The sequence below is a fragment of the Delphinus delphis genome, chromosome 9 (genome assembly GCF_949987515.2).
Source record: "Delphinus delphis chromosome 9, mDelDel1.2, whole genome shotgun sequence".
NCBI lineage: Eukaryota > Metazoa > Chordata > Mammalia > Artiodactyla > Delphinidae > Delphinus > Delphinus delphis.
In genome coordinates this window covers 67,653,808-67,670,696 of record NC_082691.1, presented here as the reverse complement: position 1 = coordinate 67,670,696, position 16,889 = coordinate 67,653,808, and the positions used below count along the sequence as shown (strand labels likewise).

The following is a 16,889-nucleotide window of genomic DNA, read 5'->3' as shown; positions in this document are numbered from 1 at the left end:
TTCTCTGTAACTAATAAGGTGATATTTTCTTGTTTCTTTTCTTTTTCTAAAATTCCCAATTATTCACAACCTGGGTAGGAAAAGAGAGGTGCAATTTTGGGGGGAGTCTCAAATTCTCCACTGCTAATATTTACAGAGTACATACCATGTGCCAGGCACTGTAGAGAGCATTTTACATATCTCATTTCATCCTCACAAAGACTTTATGAAGCAAGTACTGATCTTAGCTGCATTTTATAGCTAATAAAACCAAGGCACAGGGCTTCCCTGGTGGCGCAGTGGTTGAGAGTCCGCCTGCCAATGCATGGGACACGGGTTCCTGCCCCAGTCCAGGAAGATCCCACATGCCGCGGAGCGGCTGGGTCCGTGAGCCATGGCCGCTGAGCCTGAGCGTCCGGAGCCTGTGCTCCACAACGGGAGAGGCCACAACAGTGAGAGGCCCGTGTACCGCAAAAAAAAAAAAAAAAAAAAAAAAACCAAGGCACAGAGAGGTAAGTAACTCGCTCAAGGTCTCACAACTTCGAAGTGACAATGTTGTGATTCATGTCCAGGTCTTTCTCACTTCAAAGCCCAGGCTTTTGCACACTCTGCATATTGCCCTTCCTCCTGGAGGACATGAGGTTGGAACTGAACACTAATGACAATTCCTAAAGAAAGCTGTCTTCTTGGTATCAGTCTTGGTTTGATTTCTTTCTAACAATTTTCTAAGAAACTTCTTTCTAGATATAAAGCTTAAATTGAGGGACTTCGCTGGTGGTCCAGTGGTAAAGAATCCACCTTACAATGCAGACGACCCAAGTTCGATCTCTGGTCAGGGAACTAAGATCTCACATGCTGCAGGGCAACTAAGCCTGTGCGCCACAACTACTGAGCTCACATGCCTCAACTTGAGAGCCTGCGTGCCGCAAACTACAGAGCCCACGCGCTCTGGAGCCCGCGTGCCACAACTAGAGAAGAGAAAACCCACACGCCACAACTAGAGAGAAGCCCATGCACCACAATGAAGAGCCTGAGTGCCGCAACAGAAGATCCTGCATGCCTCAACGAAGATCCCGTGTGCCGCAACTGAGACCCGACGCAGCCAAAAAAATAAATAAAACAAATAAATAAATAAATAATAAGTCTTAAAAAAAAAAAGAACTTCATTAAAAAAAAGCCCAAATTGAAAAAAAAAATAGAAACTATAGATCACAGTAGCTTTATTCTATATACTTATTTAAATGCTATTAATCATCTGGGTCACTTATAACTTGCTTTCACATGAACACAGCCTAGACTTGATTACAAAAATAAAATCTCTTTGAAAAGATTTCATCATTTAAAATACAGTCACCCAGAAAACCTTTAATCTTCCATGTCATGGAACTATCCCCACTCAATCAGAAGCTGCCTAAGGGGTAATCTCAAACACTGATGCCTATGGCTGAAAATTAAGAAAGCAGACTTTCATCTCATTTGACCAGTTTTATTTCACTTTTGATTCCACCTCCTTCCCCTTCTCTTATCCTGCAGGCAGTGGACCATAGATTTCTTACTTCATAGAGGATTTAATAGGTAGTCACAATTCTATAGCTGGATATCCCACAAAGCAATATTCTCCATGATAAATTCCAGCCATTTTTGACCCTCATCCTTCCTTTGAGAGCCATATCAACCATACTGATAAGACCTCGTATTACCATCTCAAGAGTATAGCAAGGTTAAGACAATTGCTGTCTCAGCAAGATGCTGAGCTTTTGATTCATGTTTTTATAACAACAAGGCTTTGGTGTTGTTGGTATTCCTCCCAGAATGCTCACTGCTTTGACTTGACTTTGTATAGAAGATTCGGCAGTCAGGGTGTTCAACAACAAATACAGAAATGCCTGCACATACCCTATCAGTACCACAAACACTATGTTGAAATAAAAAACTGGTTTGAAAAAGTGTAGGTACAGGTCCTTGCTTTAACATGCTTTAACATGATGAAACAGTGAAACTTTTCCTTCCAGAAACAAGGCTTTCACGTATAACCATGGTGTAGAACTGACTGTGGCTCAAGAGGTCTAAGCTACTTTATAAGAATGTCGTACTTCACTTGACTTGAGGCTCTGATCAGAAATCTGGGGACAATCTCTCTTTTCAAGAGCCAATTCCCACTTGCTAGCACACTTAGTTATATCTTACCAGAAGACACTTTCATTTAAAAAAAGTAATGTGGAGAATAAAACACTCTATAATCTGCATTAATACCTTAGAGAAACTCAAATCACACAATGTACCAGTATATAAGTCTGACTGAGGAGTATTTCTTATTAATACTTGTAATTTCTGGATGAAGTCTCCTTCCATCTACTAGACCAGTACTTATCAAAGTTTGCTCCTGGAACCACCTACCTCAAGATCACCTGGAGTGTTCATTAAGAACACAAATTCCGGGGTTTTACTCTTAGAGTTATAATCTCTAGGGAATTTTTTAAACAAGCTTCCCAAGTGATCTTAATATATGCTAAAATTTGAGAACCTCTGTACTAGACACTGTAAACCCTGGGAGTGAACATTCACAAGTCTCATTCAGAACCTAGCATGCTGCCTGACCCTGGTAGGTAGTCATGGTTCTGTCAATGATGTATGAATAAATGAACAGTTGATGAATCTGTATGGGGATTCACGAAGTCTAAGGCAGTGCCCCTCTCTGCTCTTGTGATCTGCTCAGCACTTTTTTTTTTTTGGCTCAGCACTTCTGACAGGGGTTTAGATGCCACAGGTAGAGTTGGGAGATTGAGCAAAAAACAGAACACCCACCCAGTTAAATCTGAGTTTCAAAAAACAACAAATAATTTTCAGTATAAGTATTTCCCATGCAATACTTGGCAACTCTAGCCTTAGACTACATAGCCCTAGACTGACCCAATGTCTTCCCTTGGCTGATGTCCCTTCCCAACCACAAAGGGAACACACACATACCTTGTACAGAGGATCTCCGCACGGAAGCCAGAATGCCTTCCTGTATACCTCCAGGAGAGCTGTCAGCTTTACCCCTGAGGAGCAGGGTGAGATTTTTCCTCCCAGTCTCGCTGCCACTGCCTGGACAAGGCCTTATCCAAGGGTGAGGCTCTTGTTTCTCTGATCCTCTGATAGCTCATCTATTAAAAAAGAAGTGAAAATGTTCCCTTGTACAAGTTGCTATGCTGATAATGTAACATGCATAAAGCTTAACAATGGTGCTTATTTTCTCACCTTCACTCTCTTCAGAGCTGTATCACCTTCACTTTCAACATTAACAGAGTACTATCACCATTATCAACTCATATACACACGTGCACACATGCACAAGCAAGTGTGCATACGCCCTCCCTCGCACGCACACACACACATGAGCATGCACACACACTTTTTTGGAGTTCTACTTATGCTCCAGGTAGGAGATTGGCACAATATAGCATGGGGGTCAAGAAAGAGAGGACTCTGAATCCACGCATTCAGATTCCATCTTTGCCATATATGTTTTCTGTGTGACTTTGGCTAGTTATCTAACCTCTTCAAACTTGAGTTTTTTCATTCGTAATATGGAAATAATACCTGATTTACAGGGTTATTGTAAAGATCAAGTACATTCATACAAGCAATCACTTAGAACAGTGCCTGTACATGGTGAGCTTCAATAAGTATTAGCTATTAGATATTGTTATTTTATTATCATCATCATCACTGTATCCAATCCCGATATGTTCTTAAAACTCAGTGACCTCACAGGACCAACAATTACTTCCCCAAGTAATCCCTCTGACTTAGGACTAGAAAGACCCCCAAACGCCCATGTTTTATTCTCATTAGGAGCTGGGAAAATAGTTAAGTTATACTTCAGTAAACTGATTTCCATTCTCTGGAAATTTTTAAAGCATTCATGCTATTGAGACCTTTTTTTTTTTTTTTGAATTTTTGAATTTTATTTATTTTTTTTACAGCAGGTTCTTATCAGTTATCTATTTTATACATATTAGTGTATATATGTCAATCCCAATCTCCCAATTCATCCCACCACCACCACCCCCCGCCACTTTCCCCCTTGGTGTCTATACATTTGAGACGATTTTTTAATTGACCTAAATAACCACAAATAGAGAAACAGCTTAGAGTTCTTGTGATTCTACATTTATTTTGGTAACTAGTTGTTTGGATGAAAAAGCTTGTCCTTAGAAATTGTCTAAAGATCAAAATATGTAACCCATTACATTTTAAACATCTAAACATAGAAGATCATAACATGTCCATTCTTAAAAAATTGTGACTCTCGCTGTCATTACTAATCAAAAATTTTGTAAGAAATGTCTGACTCTTCCTCATTGCCCAACACTATCTCACCCAATGCCTTTTAGTTAGAATATTAACATGATAGGCATTTATCTACAAATTGATCCATCTATTTAATAGGTATTCATCAACTGCCTCTACGTGTGAGGTGCTTTGCTATAGCAGTGAACAAAACAAATAACCCTGCTCTCATGGAGCTTACATTCTATGGGAGAAAGGGGGAAAAAAAGGAAAACATATAGTATGTCATTTGGTGAAAATTTTGTGGGGAAAAAATTAAGCAAGGATGGGGCTAGGAAGTGCAGTGAGTGCTGTCCTTTTTACTTAGAGTTGTCTGGGAAGACCTCACTGATATTTGTACAGAAACCCGGGAGAGGTAATGGAATGAGTTCTACAGATACCTAGGCAGAAGGGACAGCAATGCAAAGACTTCAAGGCAGGACAGCACCTGATGTGCTTGGTTAAGATAAACAGACCAGTGTGGCTGAGGTGGAGAGAACATGGGAGGGGGTAGTAAATGGTGTCAGAGAGAAGCAAGATGATGAAGGGCATTGTAAGCAATTATATGGACTTTTGCATTTACTCAACTGAAATGGAACACCATTGGAGGATTGTGAGCAGAGGAATAACGGGATCTGGTTTATCTTTTAGAAGGTTCATATTGCCTGCTGTATAGAGAATGACAGTGATGGGGCAGGTATCATAAAAGTCAGGGGACCTATTAACGGTAATTGCAATTATCCAGGAGAGAGATGATGGCGGCTAGGACGATAGCAATGAAGGTAGTGAGAGCTGGTTGGATTCTGGATATATTTTGAAGGTACAAAAGAACATGGTTTGTGCCTTCCAAAAATCTAAGCATGCCCATCAGAGGAGTAACCCAAACAAATGGAAATGTATTAGAACTTTCTTTAAAAAATTTAAATTTTGAATCAACAATGATGTTCAAAGGTAGGGAGTTGAGAAGCTGCCTCTGGGGTAATGGAAGAGAGATTAGAAAGACAGAAAATGATATGGAGAAAGAGGAAGACATTGTAGGTTTCTGAGGAGGTAAAATGAAAAGAGTAGATAAGAAAAAGTGTAGAATTTACTGTTAAATACATCACCCACCTTGACTATTCTCAAATTAAGCCTGAAAAATACTGCATACCTTTGAGTACCCTGTGAGAACAAAATACTAGTTTATGTGTACTATCTTAAGCTGTATTTATAAAAGTAAAATGGTCCCTTTTCCCTTAGCAAAGGTGAAATTCTTTGTAGAATGGAGTACCCAGCTCTGGATCAGTACTGTAAATCAGCAGACCAGGTGTGCTTCCTGAGAAACCCCACAGGTGAACAACCACCACTCTCCTCATGCCTGCTGCATCCCCTTGAATGTTCAAGAAACCTGAGTTATCTATGAATTTAGCCTTATCTGGTAATACCTTGACTCAAACATAATGCTCTCCAAGAACCAAAAAAAACACAAACCTGTACAGGAAATTGATTTAGAAGTGAAAGGCAAAAGGGCCAGAAGAACCCAAAACAAGCCTTGAGAAGACAGATAGGCAGAGAGCAAAGACTAGGTTCAGGGACTTTTAAATTTCCTCAGAGTAGACGTTCTCTGGGTCAAAAATCATGAAAGGCTCAGAGAAACACAAAGCTAATTAAAGGCTTAGAAATTGAGTTTTAAAATATTGTAAGAATACTGAAAAAAATTAACCTGAAGAAAAGGTAAAAAATATTTGATAGGAATGGGCTTTTTAAATAAACATACCAAAATTTGGATTCACTACTAACACCATGTCCACTGAGAACTCATCAGACAAAAGTTACAACCCAAGCAAAGCTGGCATCACCTTGCCTGAGTTTAACTGAGTTTAACACTCTGTGTCCCAGAGTAATAATTCCAAAAGTCTCTGCAGGAAATATAAATAGTTATGGGCAAATTCATGTAGTCATTATGATGGTACCCTCATGGTGGCTATCCCACTGACTTCTGATACAGAACTGCTCTCTGTATCAGGTGTGGTGGGTGTGGTGTTCTATGAACTCATCTGGAAGGGAATGCACTGACAGCCAATCAAAATTCTTATTAAAGGGGACTTCCTTGGCAGTCTAGTGGTAAAGACTGCACTTCCACTGCAGGGGCACGGGTTCAATCTCTGGCTGGGGAACTAAGATCCTGCATTCCACATCACGCAGCCAGAAAAAAAAAACAAAAACAGAAACAATTCTTATTAAAAAAAAATTATCTTCAAAAGTGGAAAAAATTTGGCTAAAAATAGTTATTAAAAGCAATCAACTCAAACTACCAAAAAATACTGATTTGTCTTGAATGTCTATTTATATTAACATGAATGAAGGAGTATCCTACAGGGAAGGCCATGCCTGCCACGGGACCTATCATGGAAATAGACTGAGTTTCTCTATAAAAATTCACTTGTGACAAAGACTGCGACAGATCACGAAAATGTGTGTAATTATATTTTGTCGGCTTCTTAACTCCTACTAAGTATTTTGCTGTTAGTATGCTCATATGCTCTTATTCTTTAGTGTAAAAATCTTCATTCTATTGATATGTTTCTATTCTTTGTATTGTTATAAATATATTTATGGGCAAGGGTGTTAGGAATTCACTTGATGGTATATGTAACAGGGTTAATTAACACAATTTCAGTCACAAGGTAAAACCATGAAATGAAAGTATTAAAAATCACTGTAATAATAAGAATCACATTTTTTCAGTCCTTAGATGTGTCACACATTTTACACATACTCTGAATCTCATGACAACCTCGCTGATATGTATCATCATCTTCATTTTTTCATATAGGAAATCTTATTCACATAAATTTAATTTCTGGAAGGAAACAGGGCCAGGAAGTAAAAATGCTGATATTTGAAAGGACATCGATTTGAGTTCAAAACTGCTGGGCTTTCTACTATACCACATCATGTTTTTAGTAGCATTTATTCAGTTTGCTTGTTAAATTTGTGCTTAAATCATTTTTGTTTAGTTGATGACATTTAAGAATATTAAAAACTGAAATTTTAGTTTGTTTTATTGCCTATTTTAATTTATTCTTACAAAATCAATGTGTATGGGCAGCATTTTAAAATGATACTTTGGAACTTTCACATCTATGGTATTTCACTACAAATACTATTTTAAAACCTGTTCGAATTTGAGTATAAGGGCTGTATCGGTTGTGAATTCTATTCTACAAAATAAATGAACATAGGGTTTGTTTTGCAGTGAGACTTGAAAGAATGAGAATTAAGAACATCAGTTCCAACAAAAAACCATGACTTGCCAGGCTTTTAGAGAAGACTGCTTGGGTAGCCAAAGCAGGAAGATCACTTACACAAGGGAGGTCATGGAGGACAACAGTGCTACTCAAAATCTGACCTCCTCCTGTTACCTATGGACATTCCTAGAGTCAATTTAAGCTTATGAAAATATCAGAATTGATTTAAAATCCAAAAACACATGTTAACTTCTTGTTGTATAGAGTAAAACCTCTATCAAACAAAATATTTCTCTTTGAAGATTAGGCTGCAAATTCCCCTCCCTCTGAAAACAAATAAAGCAAAACAAACTCAATAAACTTCAGAGAGGCTGGTTTACTTCTGAATTACTTAGATTAATCAAGCCATATAGACCTCATGCTGAGGGCAATTTTTAGCCAAAACCCTAGGGTTATCTACCAGGCTACCACTGTATTGATTCAGCCTTTCTGCTGTAATGAGTAGAGTGAGAAATTCTGTACGTGAGCTAAGCTGTTTAGGAATCAAAAGGCTTTCCTTATGAATCTTACTACCATTTTGCTGGGACTCTTACCAATATCCTCTCCAGCTGTTCAGGGAGACACAAATGGGCCACTAGGAATATTGTCAGTTACAATGAGGGAGAAAAAGTCAGGAACTGGCTTGTATTGCTTGTTCCTGAAAGCCTTAATTTCAGTGGTGATCAGTATGTGTTTTAAAAAAAAGTATTTTTTAATATGCCTAAAGCATTATATTTATATTCAACTTCTTAAGCTGGTTTTAAAAACAAAACAAAGCACTCAAGAAAAATATGAACACAGCAACACTTTAAAAAGAACACTTTCATTTCATGGTTGATTCTTTTCTGTTGCAAAGACAATGAAATACATGACAATGCTTCTGTCTTTTCCTCTTCTACACTAAGCACACCGACATATCCATTCAGACACTTTATAAACCACACTTGTGAATACTGACCAACCACAAAATCAAAACCTATAAAGGCTACATCTGATCAGAATATTTTTGTTGCAATTTTCTCCTCAGCAAACAGAAATGTGACTTAAAGTACCTCCTGAAAAAATATTGGCTATTATAACTGAGGTATTCCTAGTTAATTTTAATTTAGATACTACTTTTCCAGGATTCAGATGATGTCATCAGGATCTGGTTTCTCTGAGTTGAGAAGTATACAAGATTTTAAATCAAGCCAGCATTCTATGCCCAACTCTACTGTATCTTGGAAATATTAGGGAAATCATAAGTTCTGTGAATTTCAATTTGCTTATTTAAAAAAGGGAATAAGAGGCTTCCCTGGTGGCGCAGTGGTTGAGAGTCCACCTGCCGATGTAAGGGACACGGGTTCGTGCCCCGGTCCGGGAAGATCCCACATGCCGCGGAGGGGCTGGGCCCGCGAGCCATGGCCGCTGAGCCTGTGTGTCCGGAGCCCGTGCTCCGCAACGGGAGAGGCCGCAACAGTGAGAGGCCAGCGTACCGGAAAATAAAAAAAAAAAAGGGAATAATAATAGCCCTTTGAAGTAGGATCAAATGAGAGTGTAGAGGAAAGTGCTGCTGCTAAAATTCTAAGGTATCATACAATCATTAGCGAGAAAAGCAAATGACTTTCCTCCTAATAGAGTGTGTTAAAGAAATTCCAGTTTGGGGAGTTAAGAGAGTTTGTGAAGGAGATGAAAGTGGGGACACAGGGAGAAATGTTTAGAAGAGTAGTTAAGGAGCATGTCAGTAAAGGACAGAAAACACTAGGAATCTGGAGCATAGCATGGCAAGGGAAGTGGGAGCACCAGAAAGAGCCATCATGGGAGAGCTTACAATATGTCCTTCCCTTTGCATAGCTGCTTGTCATGAACTAAACTATCTAGTGATGGTATAGTTAACATGACCATCTCAACAAGCAGCTGCTAAAACATTCTCTGAAACTCAAAGGCCCTTTTCTATAGTCTAAGCCTTGGACAACGCTCTCTTTTCAGTCAACAAAGGAAATCAATTGAAGTTAAAATGTCTATTTTTGTATAAAATAGAAAATAGCATCCTATAACTAGCACCTAGCTGGCAAGGAAAGAAATAAGGTGCTGGCAGCTTTGTATGCCTTCTTTCTTTGAGTAAATGGGTATTGAAAACTAGCTAGTATGTGGTTAGCAATGAGCATATAAAGATAAATAAAACATTGGTATTCTTCCCTCAAGCCCAAGACTTTAGTCTAATCATGAAAAAACATCAGACAAACCCAAACTGAGGGATAGTCTACACAAAATAATTGAGCAGTACCCCTCAAAACTGTCCAAAACAAAACAAGAAGACTGAGAAACTGTCACATCTCAGGGATAACTAAGGAAACACCATATAACTAAATGCAATGTCATATCCTAGATGGGATCCTGGAACAAAAAAGGGTGGTAGTGTAAAAACTAGGGAAATCCAAATAAAGACTACAGTTTAGTTCATAGTAATGTACCCATTGTGTGTTTTGGGAACCCTTTCAAAAATTAGTTGACTATGTATGTGAGGGTTTCTATCTAGGCTTTCGATTCTGTTCGACTGATCTATGTGCCTGTTTTTATGCCAGTACCATACTGTTCTGAGGAAAATCTGTAAGTGGTAGAGCAGGTCTTTTTAAACTGGTATGTGCATATGAAGCACCTGGGGACCTTGTTAAATTGTGGAGTAAATTTGGGGAGGGGCTCCCAAGTGAAGCCAATGCCACTGCTGTTCTACCAAACTCATTATGAGTAGCCAGAGAACCTAGAGATCTTGAGGATGTCAAAACGCAGATACAAAAGGCACAGAACCGTGGCAAGAAACAAAGCTGTGGGAATTCAAGGATTTCGGTTTTCTGAAATAGATCAGTGTTAGAGGATGACGGGGCCCAGGGAGTTGTCCTGGTCATGAGTGGTGGAAATCAAGTGGCAGTAAATGTTGTTTGAAGAGTGTTTGGAGAGTTTGGTGGGTCCTCCCTATAGACATTTAAATCACATAGAATGAGGACAGTTTGAGTCCAGAGGAACACTGACAGCCAAGTATTAATTCTTTAATGCCTCTGAAGAGGAAAGACCTAGAGACTACTGAAAGGTGATATAACCCAGGGAATGTGAAGGGCAGATAGGCTTCTGTTCACGTTTTGGAAGTAAAACTCTGGAAAATACTGACCCTAGTTTCTGAGACACAGGGAAGTGAAAGAATGAGCAGTCCCAATCAAAGTTTTGGAGGGAAGCTTTTCAAATAAGCTTCACTAACGACCGAGACTTACTAATAAATTCCAGTTAAATAAGAAGATGGTAGACAAAATCAATGAAAAGGCTCAAGGTTATCAGGAAAACTGAGGGTGCAGTGTATAAAATTTGGAGGGAGGTCAATGGGGGAAGGTAGGGGTGAGATGGAGAGAAAGAGAAGAAACCTTGTCTTGTGTCACTTGCCCTTCTGATGAGGACTTGGAAAAGTCAGGATGAGAGAGGTAGAGTCAAGAGCTAGATAGGAGGGCCATAAATAAAGTCAATATATTCTCAGGACTCAGGAGAAATCCCTAATAAAAAAACTACTTCTCTCCAAAACACACAATCCCTAGTTCTGCACTTTACGTAAACAAGAAACAGTAAGAGTGCTTCTCTGACAATCTTTCGGTTCTAAGGAAGATAGTATCTGTTCAGCAGCCATGGATTGAGGACTTTACAGGAGTAAGATTATCAGATTTACTTTAATTCTGAAATATAAAAAGGTGGCTTTTTTACCTCCTACTGTTGATTCTCATGGAAATCATGCTTATCATAGGTTTGGGGGCCCTGTGGTGACTGACAGGAGTGCTAACAGTGGATGTAATCTGGAATGACAGATTAGAGATGAGACCTTTAAAGCTGTCCTGCATTCTAATTAGCTGATAGTCAGGAAAGATGTAAGCTTCAGACATTGACACTGTCACTTCAGGCAAGGACAAAAGTCATCTAATTTATATTAACATGAGAAAAGTTTAAATCTGTCCATTTAATATGGGAGACTTTAGGCAAACTTTCATTAGCTTCTTGGGCGGATAAATGAAAGTCTGAAAGACTGTAAAAGTCATATCATTTATTCTATAAATTAACAAAGACTGAAAATCATCTCACGGTAAATCACCCCTTTTATCAGCAAAAATATCTCTGTACTGGAGCAAACATGAGAATATTTTATTATCATCTTTAAAATCTTGTTATTTTTAAAGCCATTTACATTTTGTCTCCATAAATTAACATTAGGAGAAAATCAGTGAGGAGTTGTGAAATCTGGAGATAATACGGAAAATATTTGTATCCTTAAATATACTTAAAAATACATACTTGTTTTTAGTATTTTATTCTCCCTAAGTCTTTGGGTTAAAGTTTATAGTTTTAAACTCTTCAATCTAGTCCCCTTTAACTTTATTATACTCTTGCCTACAGTGATTTAAAGACGTAAGATCAAGACTTTGATTTAACTATTAAGATAATTCTTATAGTGTGTTTTCTTTTTAAATTGCAGTGCTTTCACCCTGTTTGTGGGTTAGAGTACAGAAGGCTTCTACAGAATTAAGGATACATTTACGTTCTATAAAATTTCAGTGATGTTTCTGGGAAAAAGGCAAATCAACAATTGCTATACCTGTTGAAAAGGACTAAGTGACAACTTGTTTGCTAACCAGATATATGTCCAGAGCTTGGACTTGTTTACTTAAAACAGATGTTGACCTTTACTGCGTCCCAGAAAGTGTACCATGTATTTTTTTTACAAAGTGTATAACATGATTCTTATTGTTAAGGAGTCTACAGCTTAACTGAACAGAGCATATAGGGATTATAAAGATAATCATCAAAGCAGCATATGATTAAATGTCGACACTAATATCATTTCCTTTACTAAACATTTAGACGAGGTTTTCTTAAAATAACTTAGCTCTAGAATATTACTAAATACTTTGCCATTTAGAAAATCCCAATTCATTCTAGAGTAAGTTCTTTAGGCTTACTACTGTTTTGTCAATGTCTTAGTCTTGAGTCATTTCTTTCAGTGTCTGGCACATAATAGGGACACAACAAATGACTGAATGAATGGATGAGTGACTAAATCAAAGAATATTGAGAGAAAATGCAAAATATATAACATTTCTCAGATATTTCTTCTTTATCTGAAAACATGAGACACTTTTATTTAAATATACATTAAGTTAAACCTAAGTTTTCATCACTGTTTCTCAAAACAAAGTCAGGCATTAAGTCCAACTAAAGTATCTTGGAAATTTTCCTTCAGAAGCAGTAACATCTGCTCCATCTATCGATATTATTTGTTCTATCTAAACAAATATCTATAGAGTGATGTCAGAATGATTTTTCTCAGTAATGTCATCTTGGATGTATGCCTTCCTCACATTTATCATTTATTATCTAATTTTTTACAGTAACTATTTTCAAGAAACCTGAAGCACACTTGTAGTGTCCTACATCAACTGATGAGTGACATTAGTCCCTAATATTTCCCTCCTCTGGGCCAAGCTTGCTCTTTAATCTCCCCTTGTTCTCAAAGGATGTTGCTCTCTTCCTTGACAATCTCCTTCAAATAACAATGCCATGTTCTGAGTCAATCCTCACTATAAAGATCTGTTTCTCTTAATGTTATTTCTGATAATTTAGGATTATCTTTAAATCTTTTTTTCACTTTAACATGGCTTTTAATAGTCTTGATATTGTAGAGTAATAGGAATAAATTATGAAAAAATGTAATGATCCTATCTAGTAATATTTTTATTGCTGTTTTTCTCCCATCCACTTGTCCTCACTTTAAAGCCTGGGTAACTATGCTATCTCTTTCTATGCCTGCTAGAAGGCAGCTACAAAAGTAAATTCTAAGGAACAACTAAAAAAAGTGGTAACAAAAGGCATAATAAATATTAATAAGCCTGAAAAATATTCAACCGACAGCCTATTATTATTCTTTACATCAAAAGAAAACACAGGAACTAAGCCTCAGAAGCAAATATGAAGGGAAGAAAATAATAATATAACAGAACTTAGAAATTAGATGAAACATCAGAAGGCTGAAAGGGGTTCAAGGAGAAAAGTCAGAATATCCAGAAGGAAATAAAAGAAATAAGTATGACAAGAGTAATAAATGCTACAGTATGAGGCAACTGGTAGCTATACTCACACAGAATTAACATTATCTAATAATATGTTCTTTTGTTTAAAAAGTAATTCCTTCCAGCTTCACTTTTTCAATTAAATGCATGAAGTAGTTCTAATGTGAATGAACTTAATAACTAGTTATTCATGCGGTCATTCATCAGAAATAAAACATCCTTAGTGGTCAAAGAATGCAACTGACTTCTAGAAAATGTCATTCTTTGATGACCCCAATAGATGATGCACTCCATGAGGATTTCATAAAGTTCTAGTTTCCTTCCCATTACAGGTTTCAATTATTTCATATTTTTCATCACTTAAGATTTCAGGCAAGATCTAAAAAAGTAAGTCATACACAAAATGTTTTCAGAAAGAATGAGAAAGATACTACACAATTTGTTATTGGTGTATTGTCTACTTCACTCCAAAAGGTACACAGAGTAAACTCTACAAGGCAAAAACTTTCTTCTTTGATTCACTCCTGTATTCCTATTACCAGAAACAGTGCTTGGTACACCGGCGTTGAAAGCATGCAATTTAAAGTTGGATGCCTTCACAAAGATATTCATAAAACTGGTTCACTAATTAGGTATGTCTTTAGCAACATTTTTCATATTTCCTAGCACTCATTAATCAGTATTTAAGGAATAGCATAGTCATAAAATGAATAGTAAATTCATATAAGGAATATTATATTCAAGTATATTCACATAACATATATTAACATGGAGAAAACAATTTCTCTGAAAACTGAGAATTAGTGACAAAAATTAATTTGACAGGTTATAGATTAGAAATTTTAAAATGTGGCAAATTTGCCAATTCGTAGCTCATATTATAGAGTTCACAGCTTGAAAACATGGAGAAATGCAGGGAGTTTTCTACCTAATAAGCAATGAAAAAATTTTACAGAATCAGACAAAAAATTACAATAAGTGAACTGATGTTCTACAAAATAAAAATGAAAAAGACAACTTTAACAAAGTAAATCTAATATACAGTATTTAATTGGGCATAATTTGAAAGCATTCCTAGATCTAGGAAACCTGCATAAAAATGAAAGGACTACCTGAAAATGGAGTTCCAGTTACACAAAGGAAGGCAGTAAAGCTGCAGGGCTGTGAAACAACCAGGACATGCAAAGCTCCCTTAGGACAAGAGATGTTTCAAAAGAAAACAACAACAACAACAAAGAATGTGGGATAAAGGTCAAGTTATAGAAGAAGCCTAATGAAGAGTAGTGGATGATCAGTTCCTGTCCGATGAGCGGACAAATGAGGGACAAATAAGTAACTGAACACATGTATGTTTTAGCTGTTTTAAATAACTATATATTTAACAAAAAATATGTTTTGCTCTACAGAAATGGTTCTCAAAGTGAGATAGTATAAGAAGTGTAAGGTCCAAGAAATCCACAAGTCTGGGTGATTTTCTCTGAGAAGATAGTTTTGTGATACATCCACATCTATAAAGTTTGTCCATGATAAGAAATAACTATTTTCCTAAAACATGACATGAAAATTATTATTGTGATGAACAAGCAAGCTGAGGATGTGTAAAATATTTTTCACACTTCTTTTGCACTGTTACTGTAATACACAAACAACTTTGAAAAGTCACAAGGTAAAGATAGGAGAAAGTTAAAATAAAATAAACTTATCATTAAATGTTAAATAAATACCCCCTTGGTGGGGGGCGGGGGGGGGGAAGGAGGTAATAGACAAGGGCTAAGAACAGAAAAAGAAAAAACAGAAAGAGGAAGGAAAGAAGGAAAGGGAGCAGAGGGGAGGAGGGGGGGGTGGGAGAGGGGAGGGAAGGAAGCCAACTAGACTACCTTAGTGGTCTCCTCAGCTCAACTAAACTTTAGATAGGTTTCTTCCTGACCTCCTTTTCTTACAGCATTTACTTTAGAAAACTTTTCATTGTAAATTCTTTCCCTGCCCCACTGAAATGTATGTAAATATTTTGAAAAGGCTCTTAATGGTTTTAAATGCAGGGATCTCTTTCTCAAGGGCCTGGGAGCCATCTCTTTGAAGTGTAAACATCAGGGGAAACAGTGCCCCATCTTCCTGTTTCTGTGGGAAAGTAGGAGACTAACCGTAGTGTGCCAAACTTGCTCCAAGTTTTAAAACTGCCTCCTGTCACAAAGACACAGAAAGTTTACTTTTCCTTTGGGTAAAGCCCAATTAACAAACACAGATGGCCTGTGTTCTTCCACTCACCTCAGTGTTTAAAAACCCTCACACCCTTTGCTTTTAGTGGAGCTGAGCTAAAACTGAGTTCTGGTCTCTCTCCCCTATTGCAACAGCCTTGAATAAAGTCTTCCTTCCCTGTTTAAATTTGCCACTTCTTAAAAAATGGAAAGAAAGCAAAATCTCTTGACAGAAGAGAGATCAATAATTATTCGTTTTAAAACATGACAAATGAGAGTTTTTTCAGTTTCAGTAGATACTGAAACACTAACCCATCAAGGATGTTAAACCACCGCAAAATGGATGCATCTCCAAGCATGAATCATTTATCAAGAACTCAGGCAGCCACAGGGTAGGCTCAGCTAAGAGGCATTTGAGGACCAAAGAGGTGCTAGCTGGTTGTGAGGAGGAAGAAACCAGGACAGAAAAGAATAGGTAGTGGATTTGAAAGCCACCAACCCAGGTGTAGCACTGGCTACTGAAGATGACTCTTGGTCTGATGTTCAACATGCCAGTGCTAGGTAGACTCACACTTGATGCAGGCAGGAACTGCAGTCCAAGCCAACAAATGGAGTATTGCAGCAGAAATTCAGAGCACATGTTGGTTGAAGTTGAGCAGATTCCAAGAGTACCTTCAGTAGTCAGGGGACAGAGAGCTGAGTGGATTCTTCCTGTCAGAAGGACATGGCAAGGACTCAGGGAAGACCTAGCCAGAGAAACAGAAGCCAAAGACCAATCAGGTGACCTGAACAATTCCATGGGGGAAAAACTGCAACTCACTGGACATATATGTACCCATGGCTTGCAGCAGGCATCCTTGGTATTTGATTCTGTCAACAAGACTAATTCTGCATTCCAAAGGTTACTGAGCAGAGACTGTAAACACATCTAAAAATCACGATGGTCTTAGATGTTGGGAAGTAGTGATGGGAAATGATGACTGGTCAAAGAAATGGACTAAGCCTTCAGGTGGAGAGAACAGAGGTTAGCATATGAAAGGAATGGGCAAGACTGG

The 16,889-nt window shown here is 37.7% G+C and overlaps 1 protein-coding gene across 18 annotated transcripts in view; it reads right to left on the bottom strand.

Moving 5' to 3' along the window:
- DNAJB9 (DnaJ heat shock protein family (Hsp40) member B9) overlaps positions 1-16,889 on the bottom strand; it is a 707,453-nt gene that overhangs the window by 453,046 nt on the left and 237,518 nt on the right. For all 18 annotated transcript variants that reach the window (XR_011246618.1, XR_011246616.1, XR_011246608.1 and 15 more), the window contains one exon: positions 2,947-3,125. The gene's annotated coding sequence lies outside the window, so the exon portion shown is untranslated. The remainder of the gene's footprint in view (positions 1-2,946; positions 3,126-16,889) is intronic.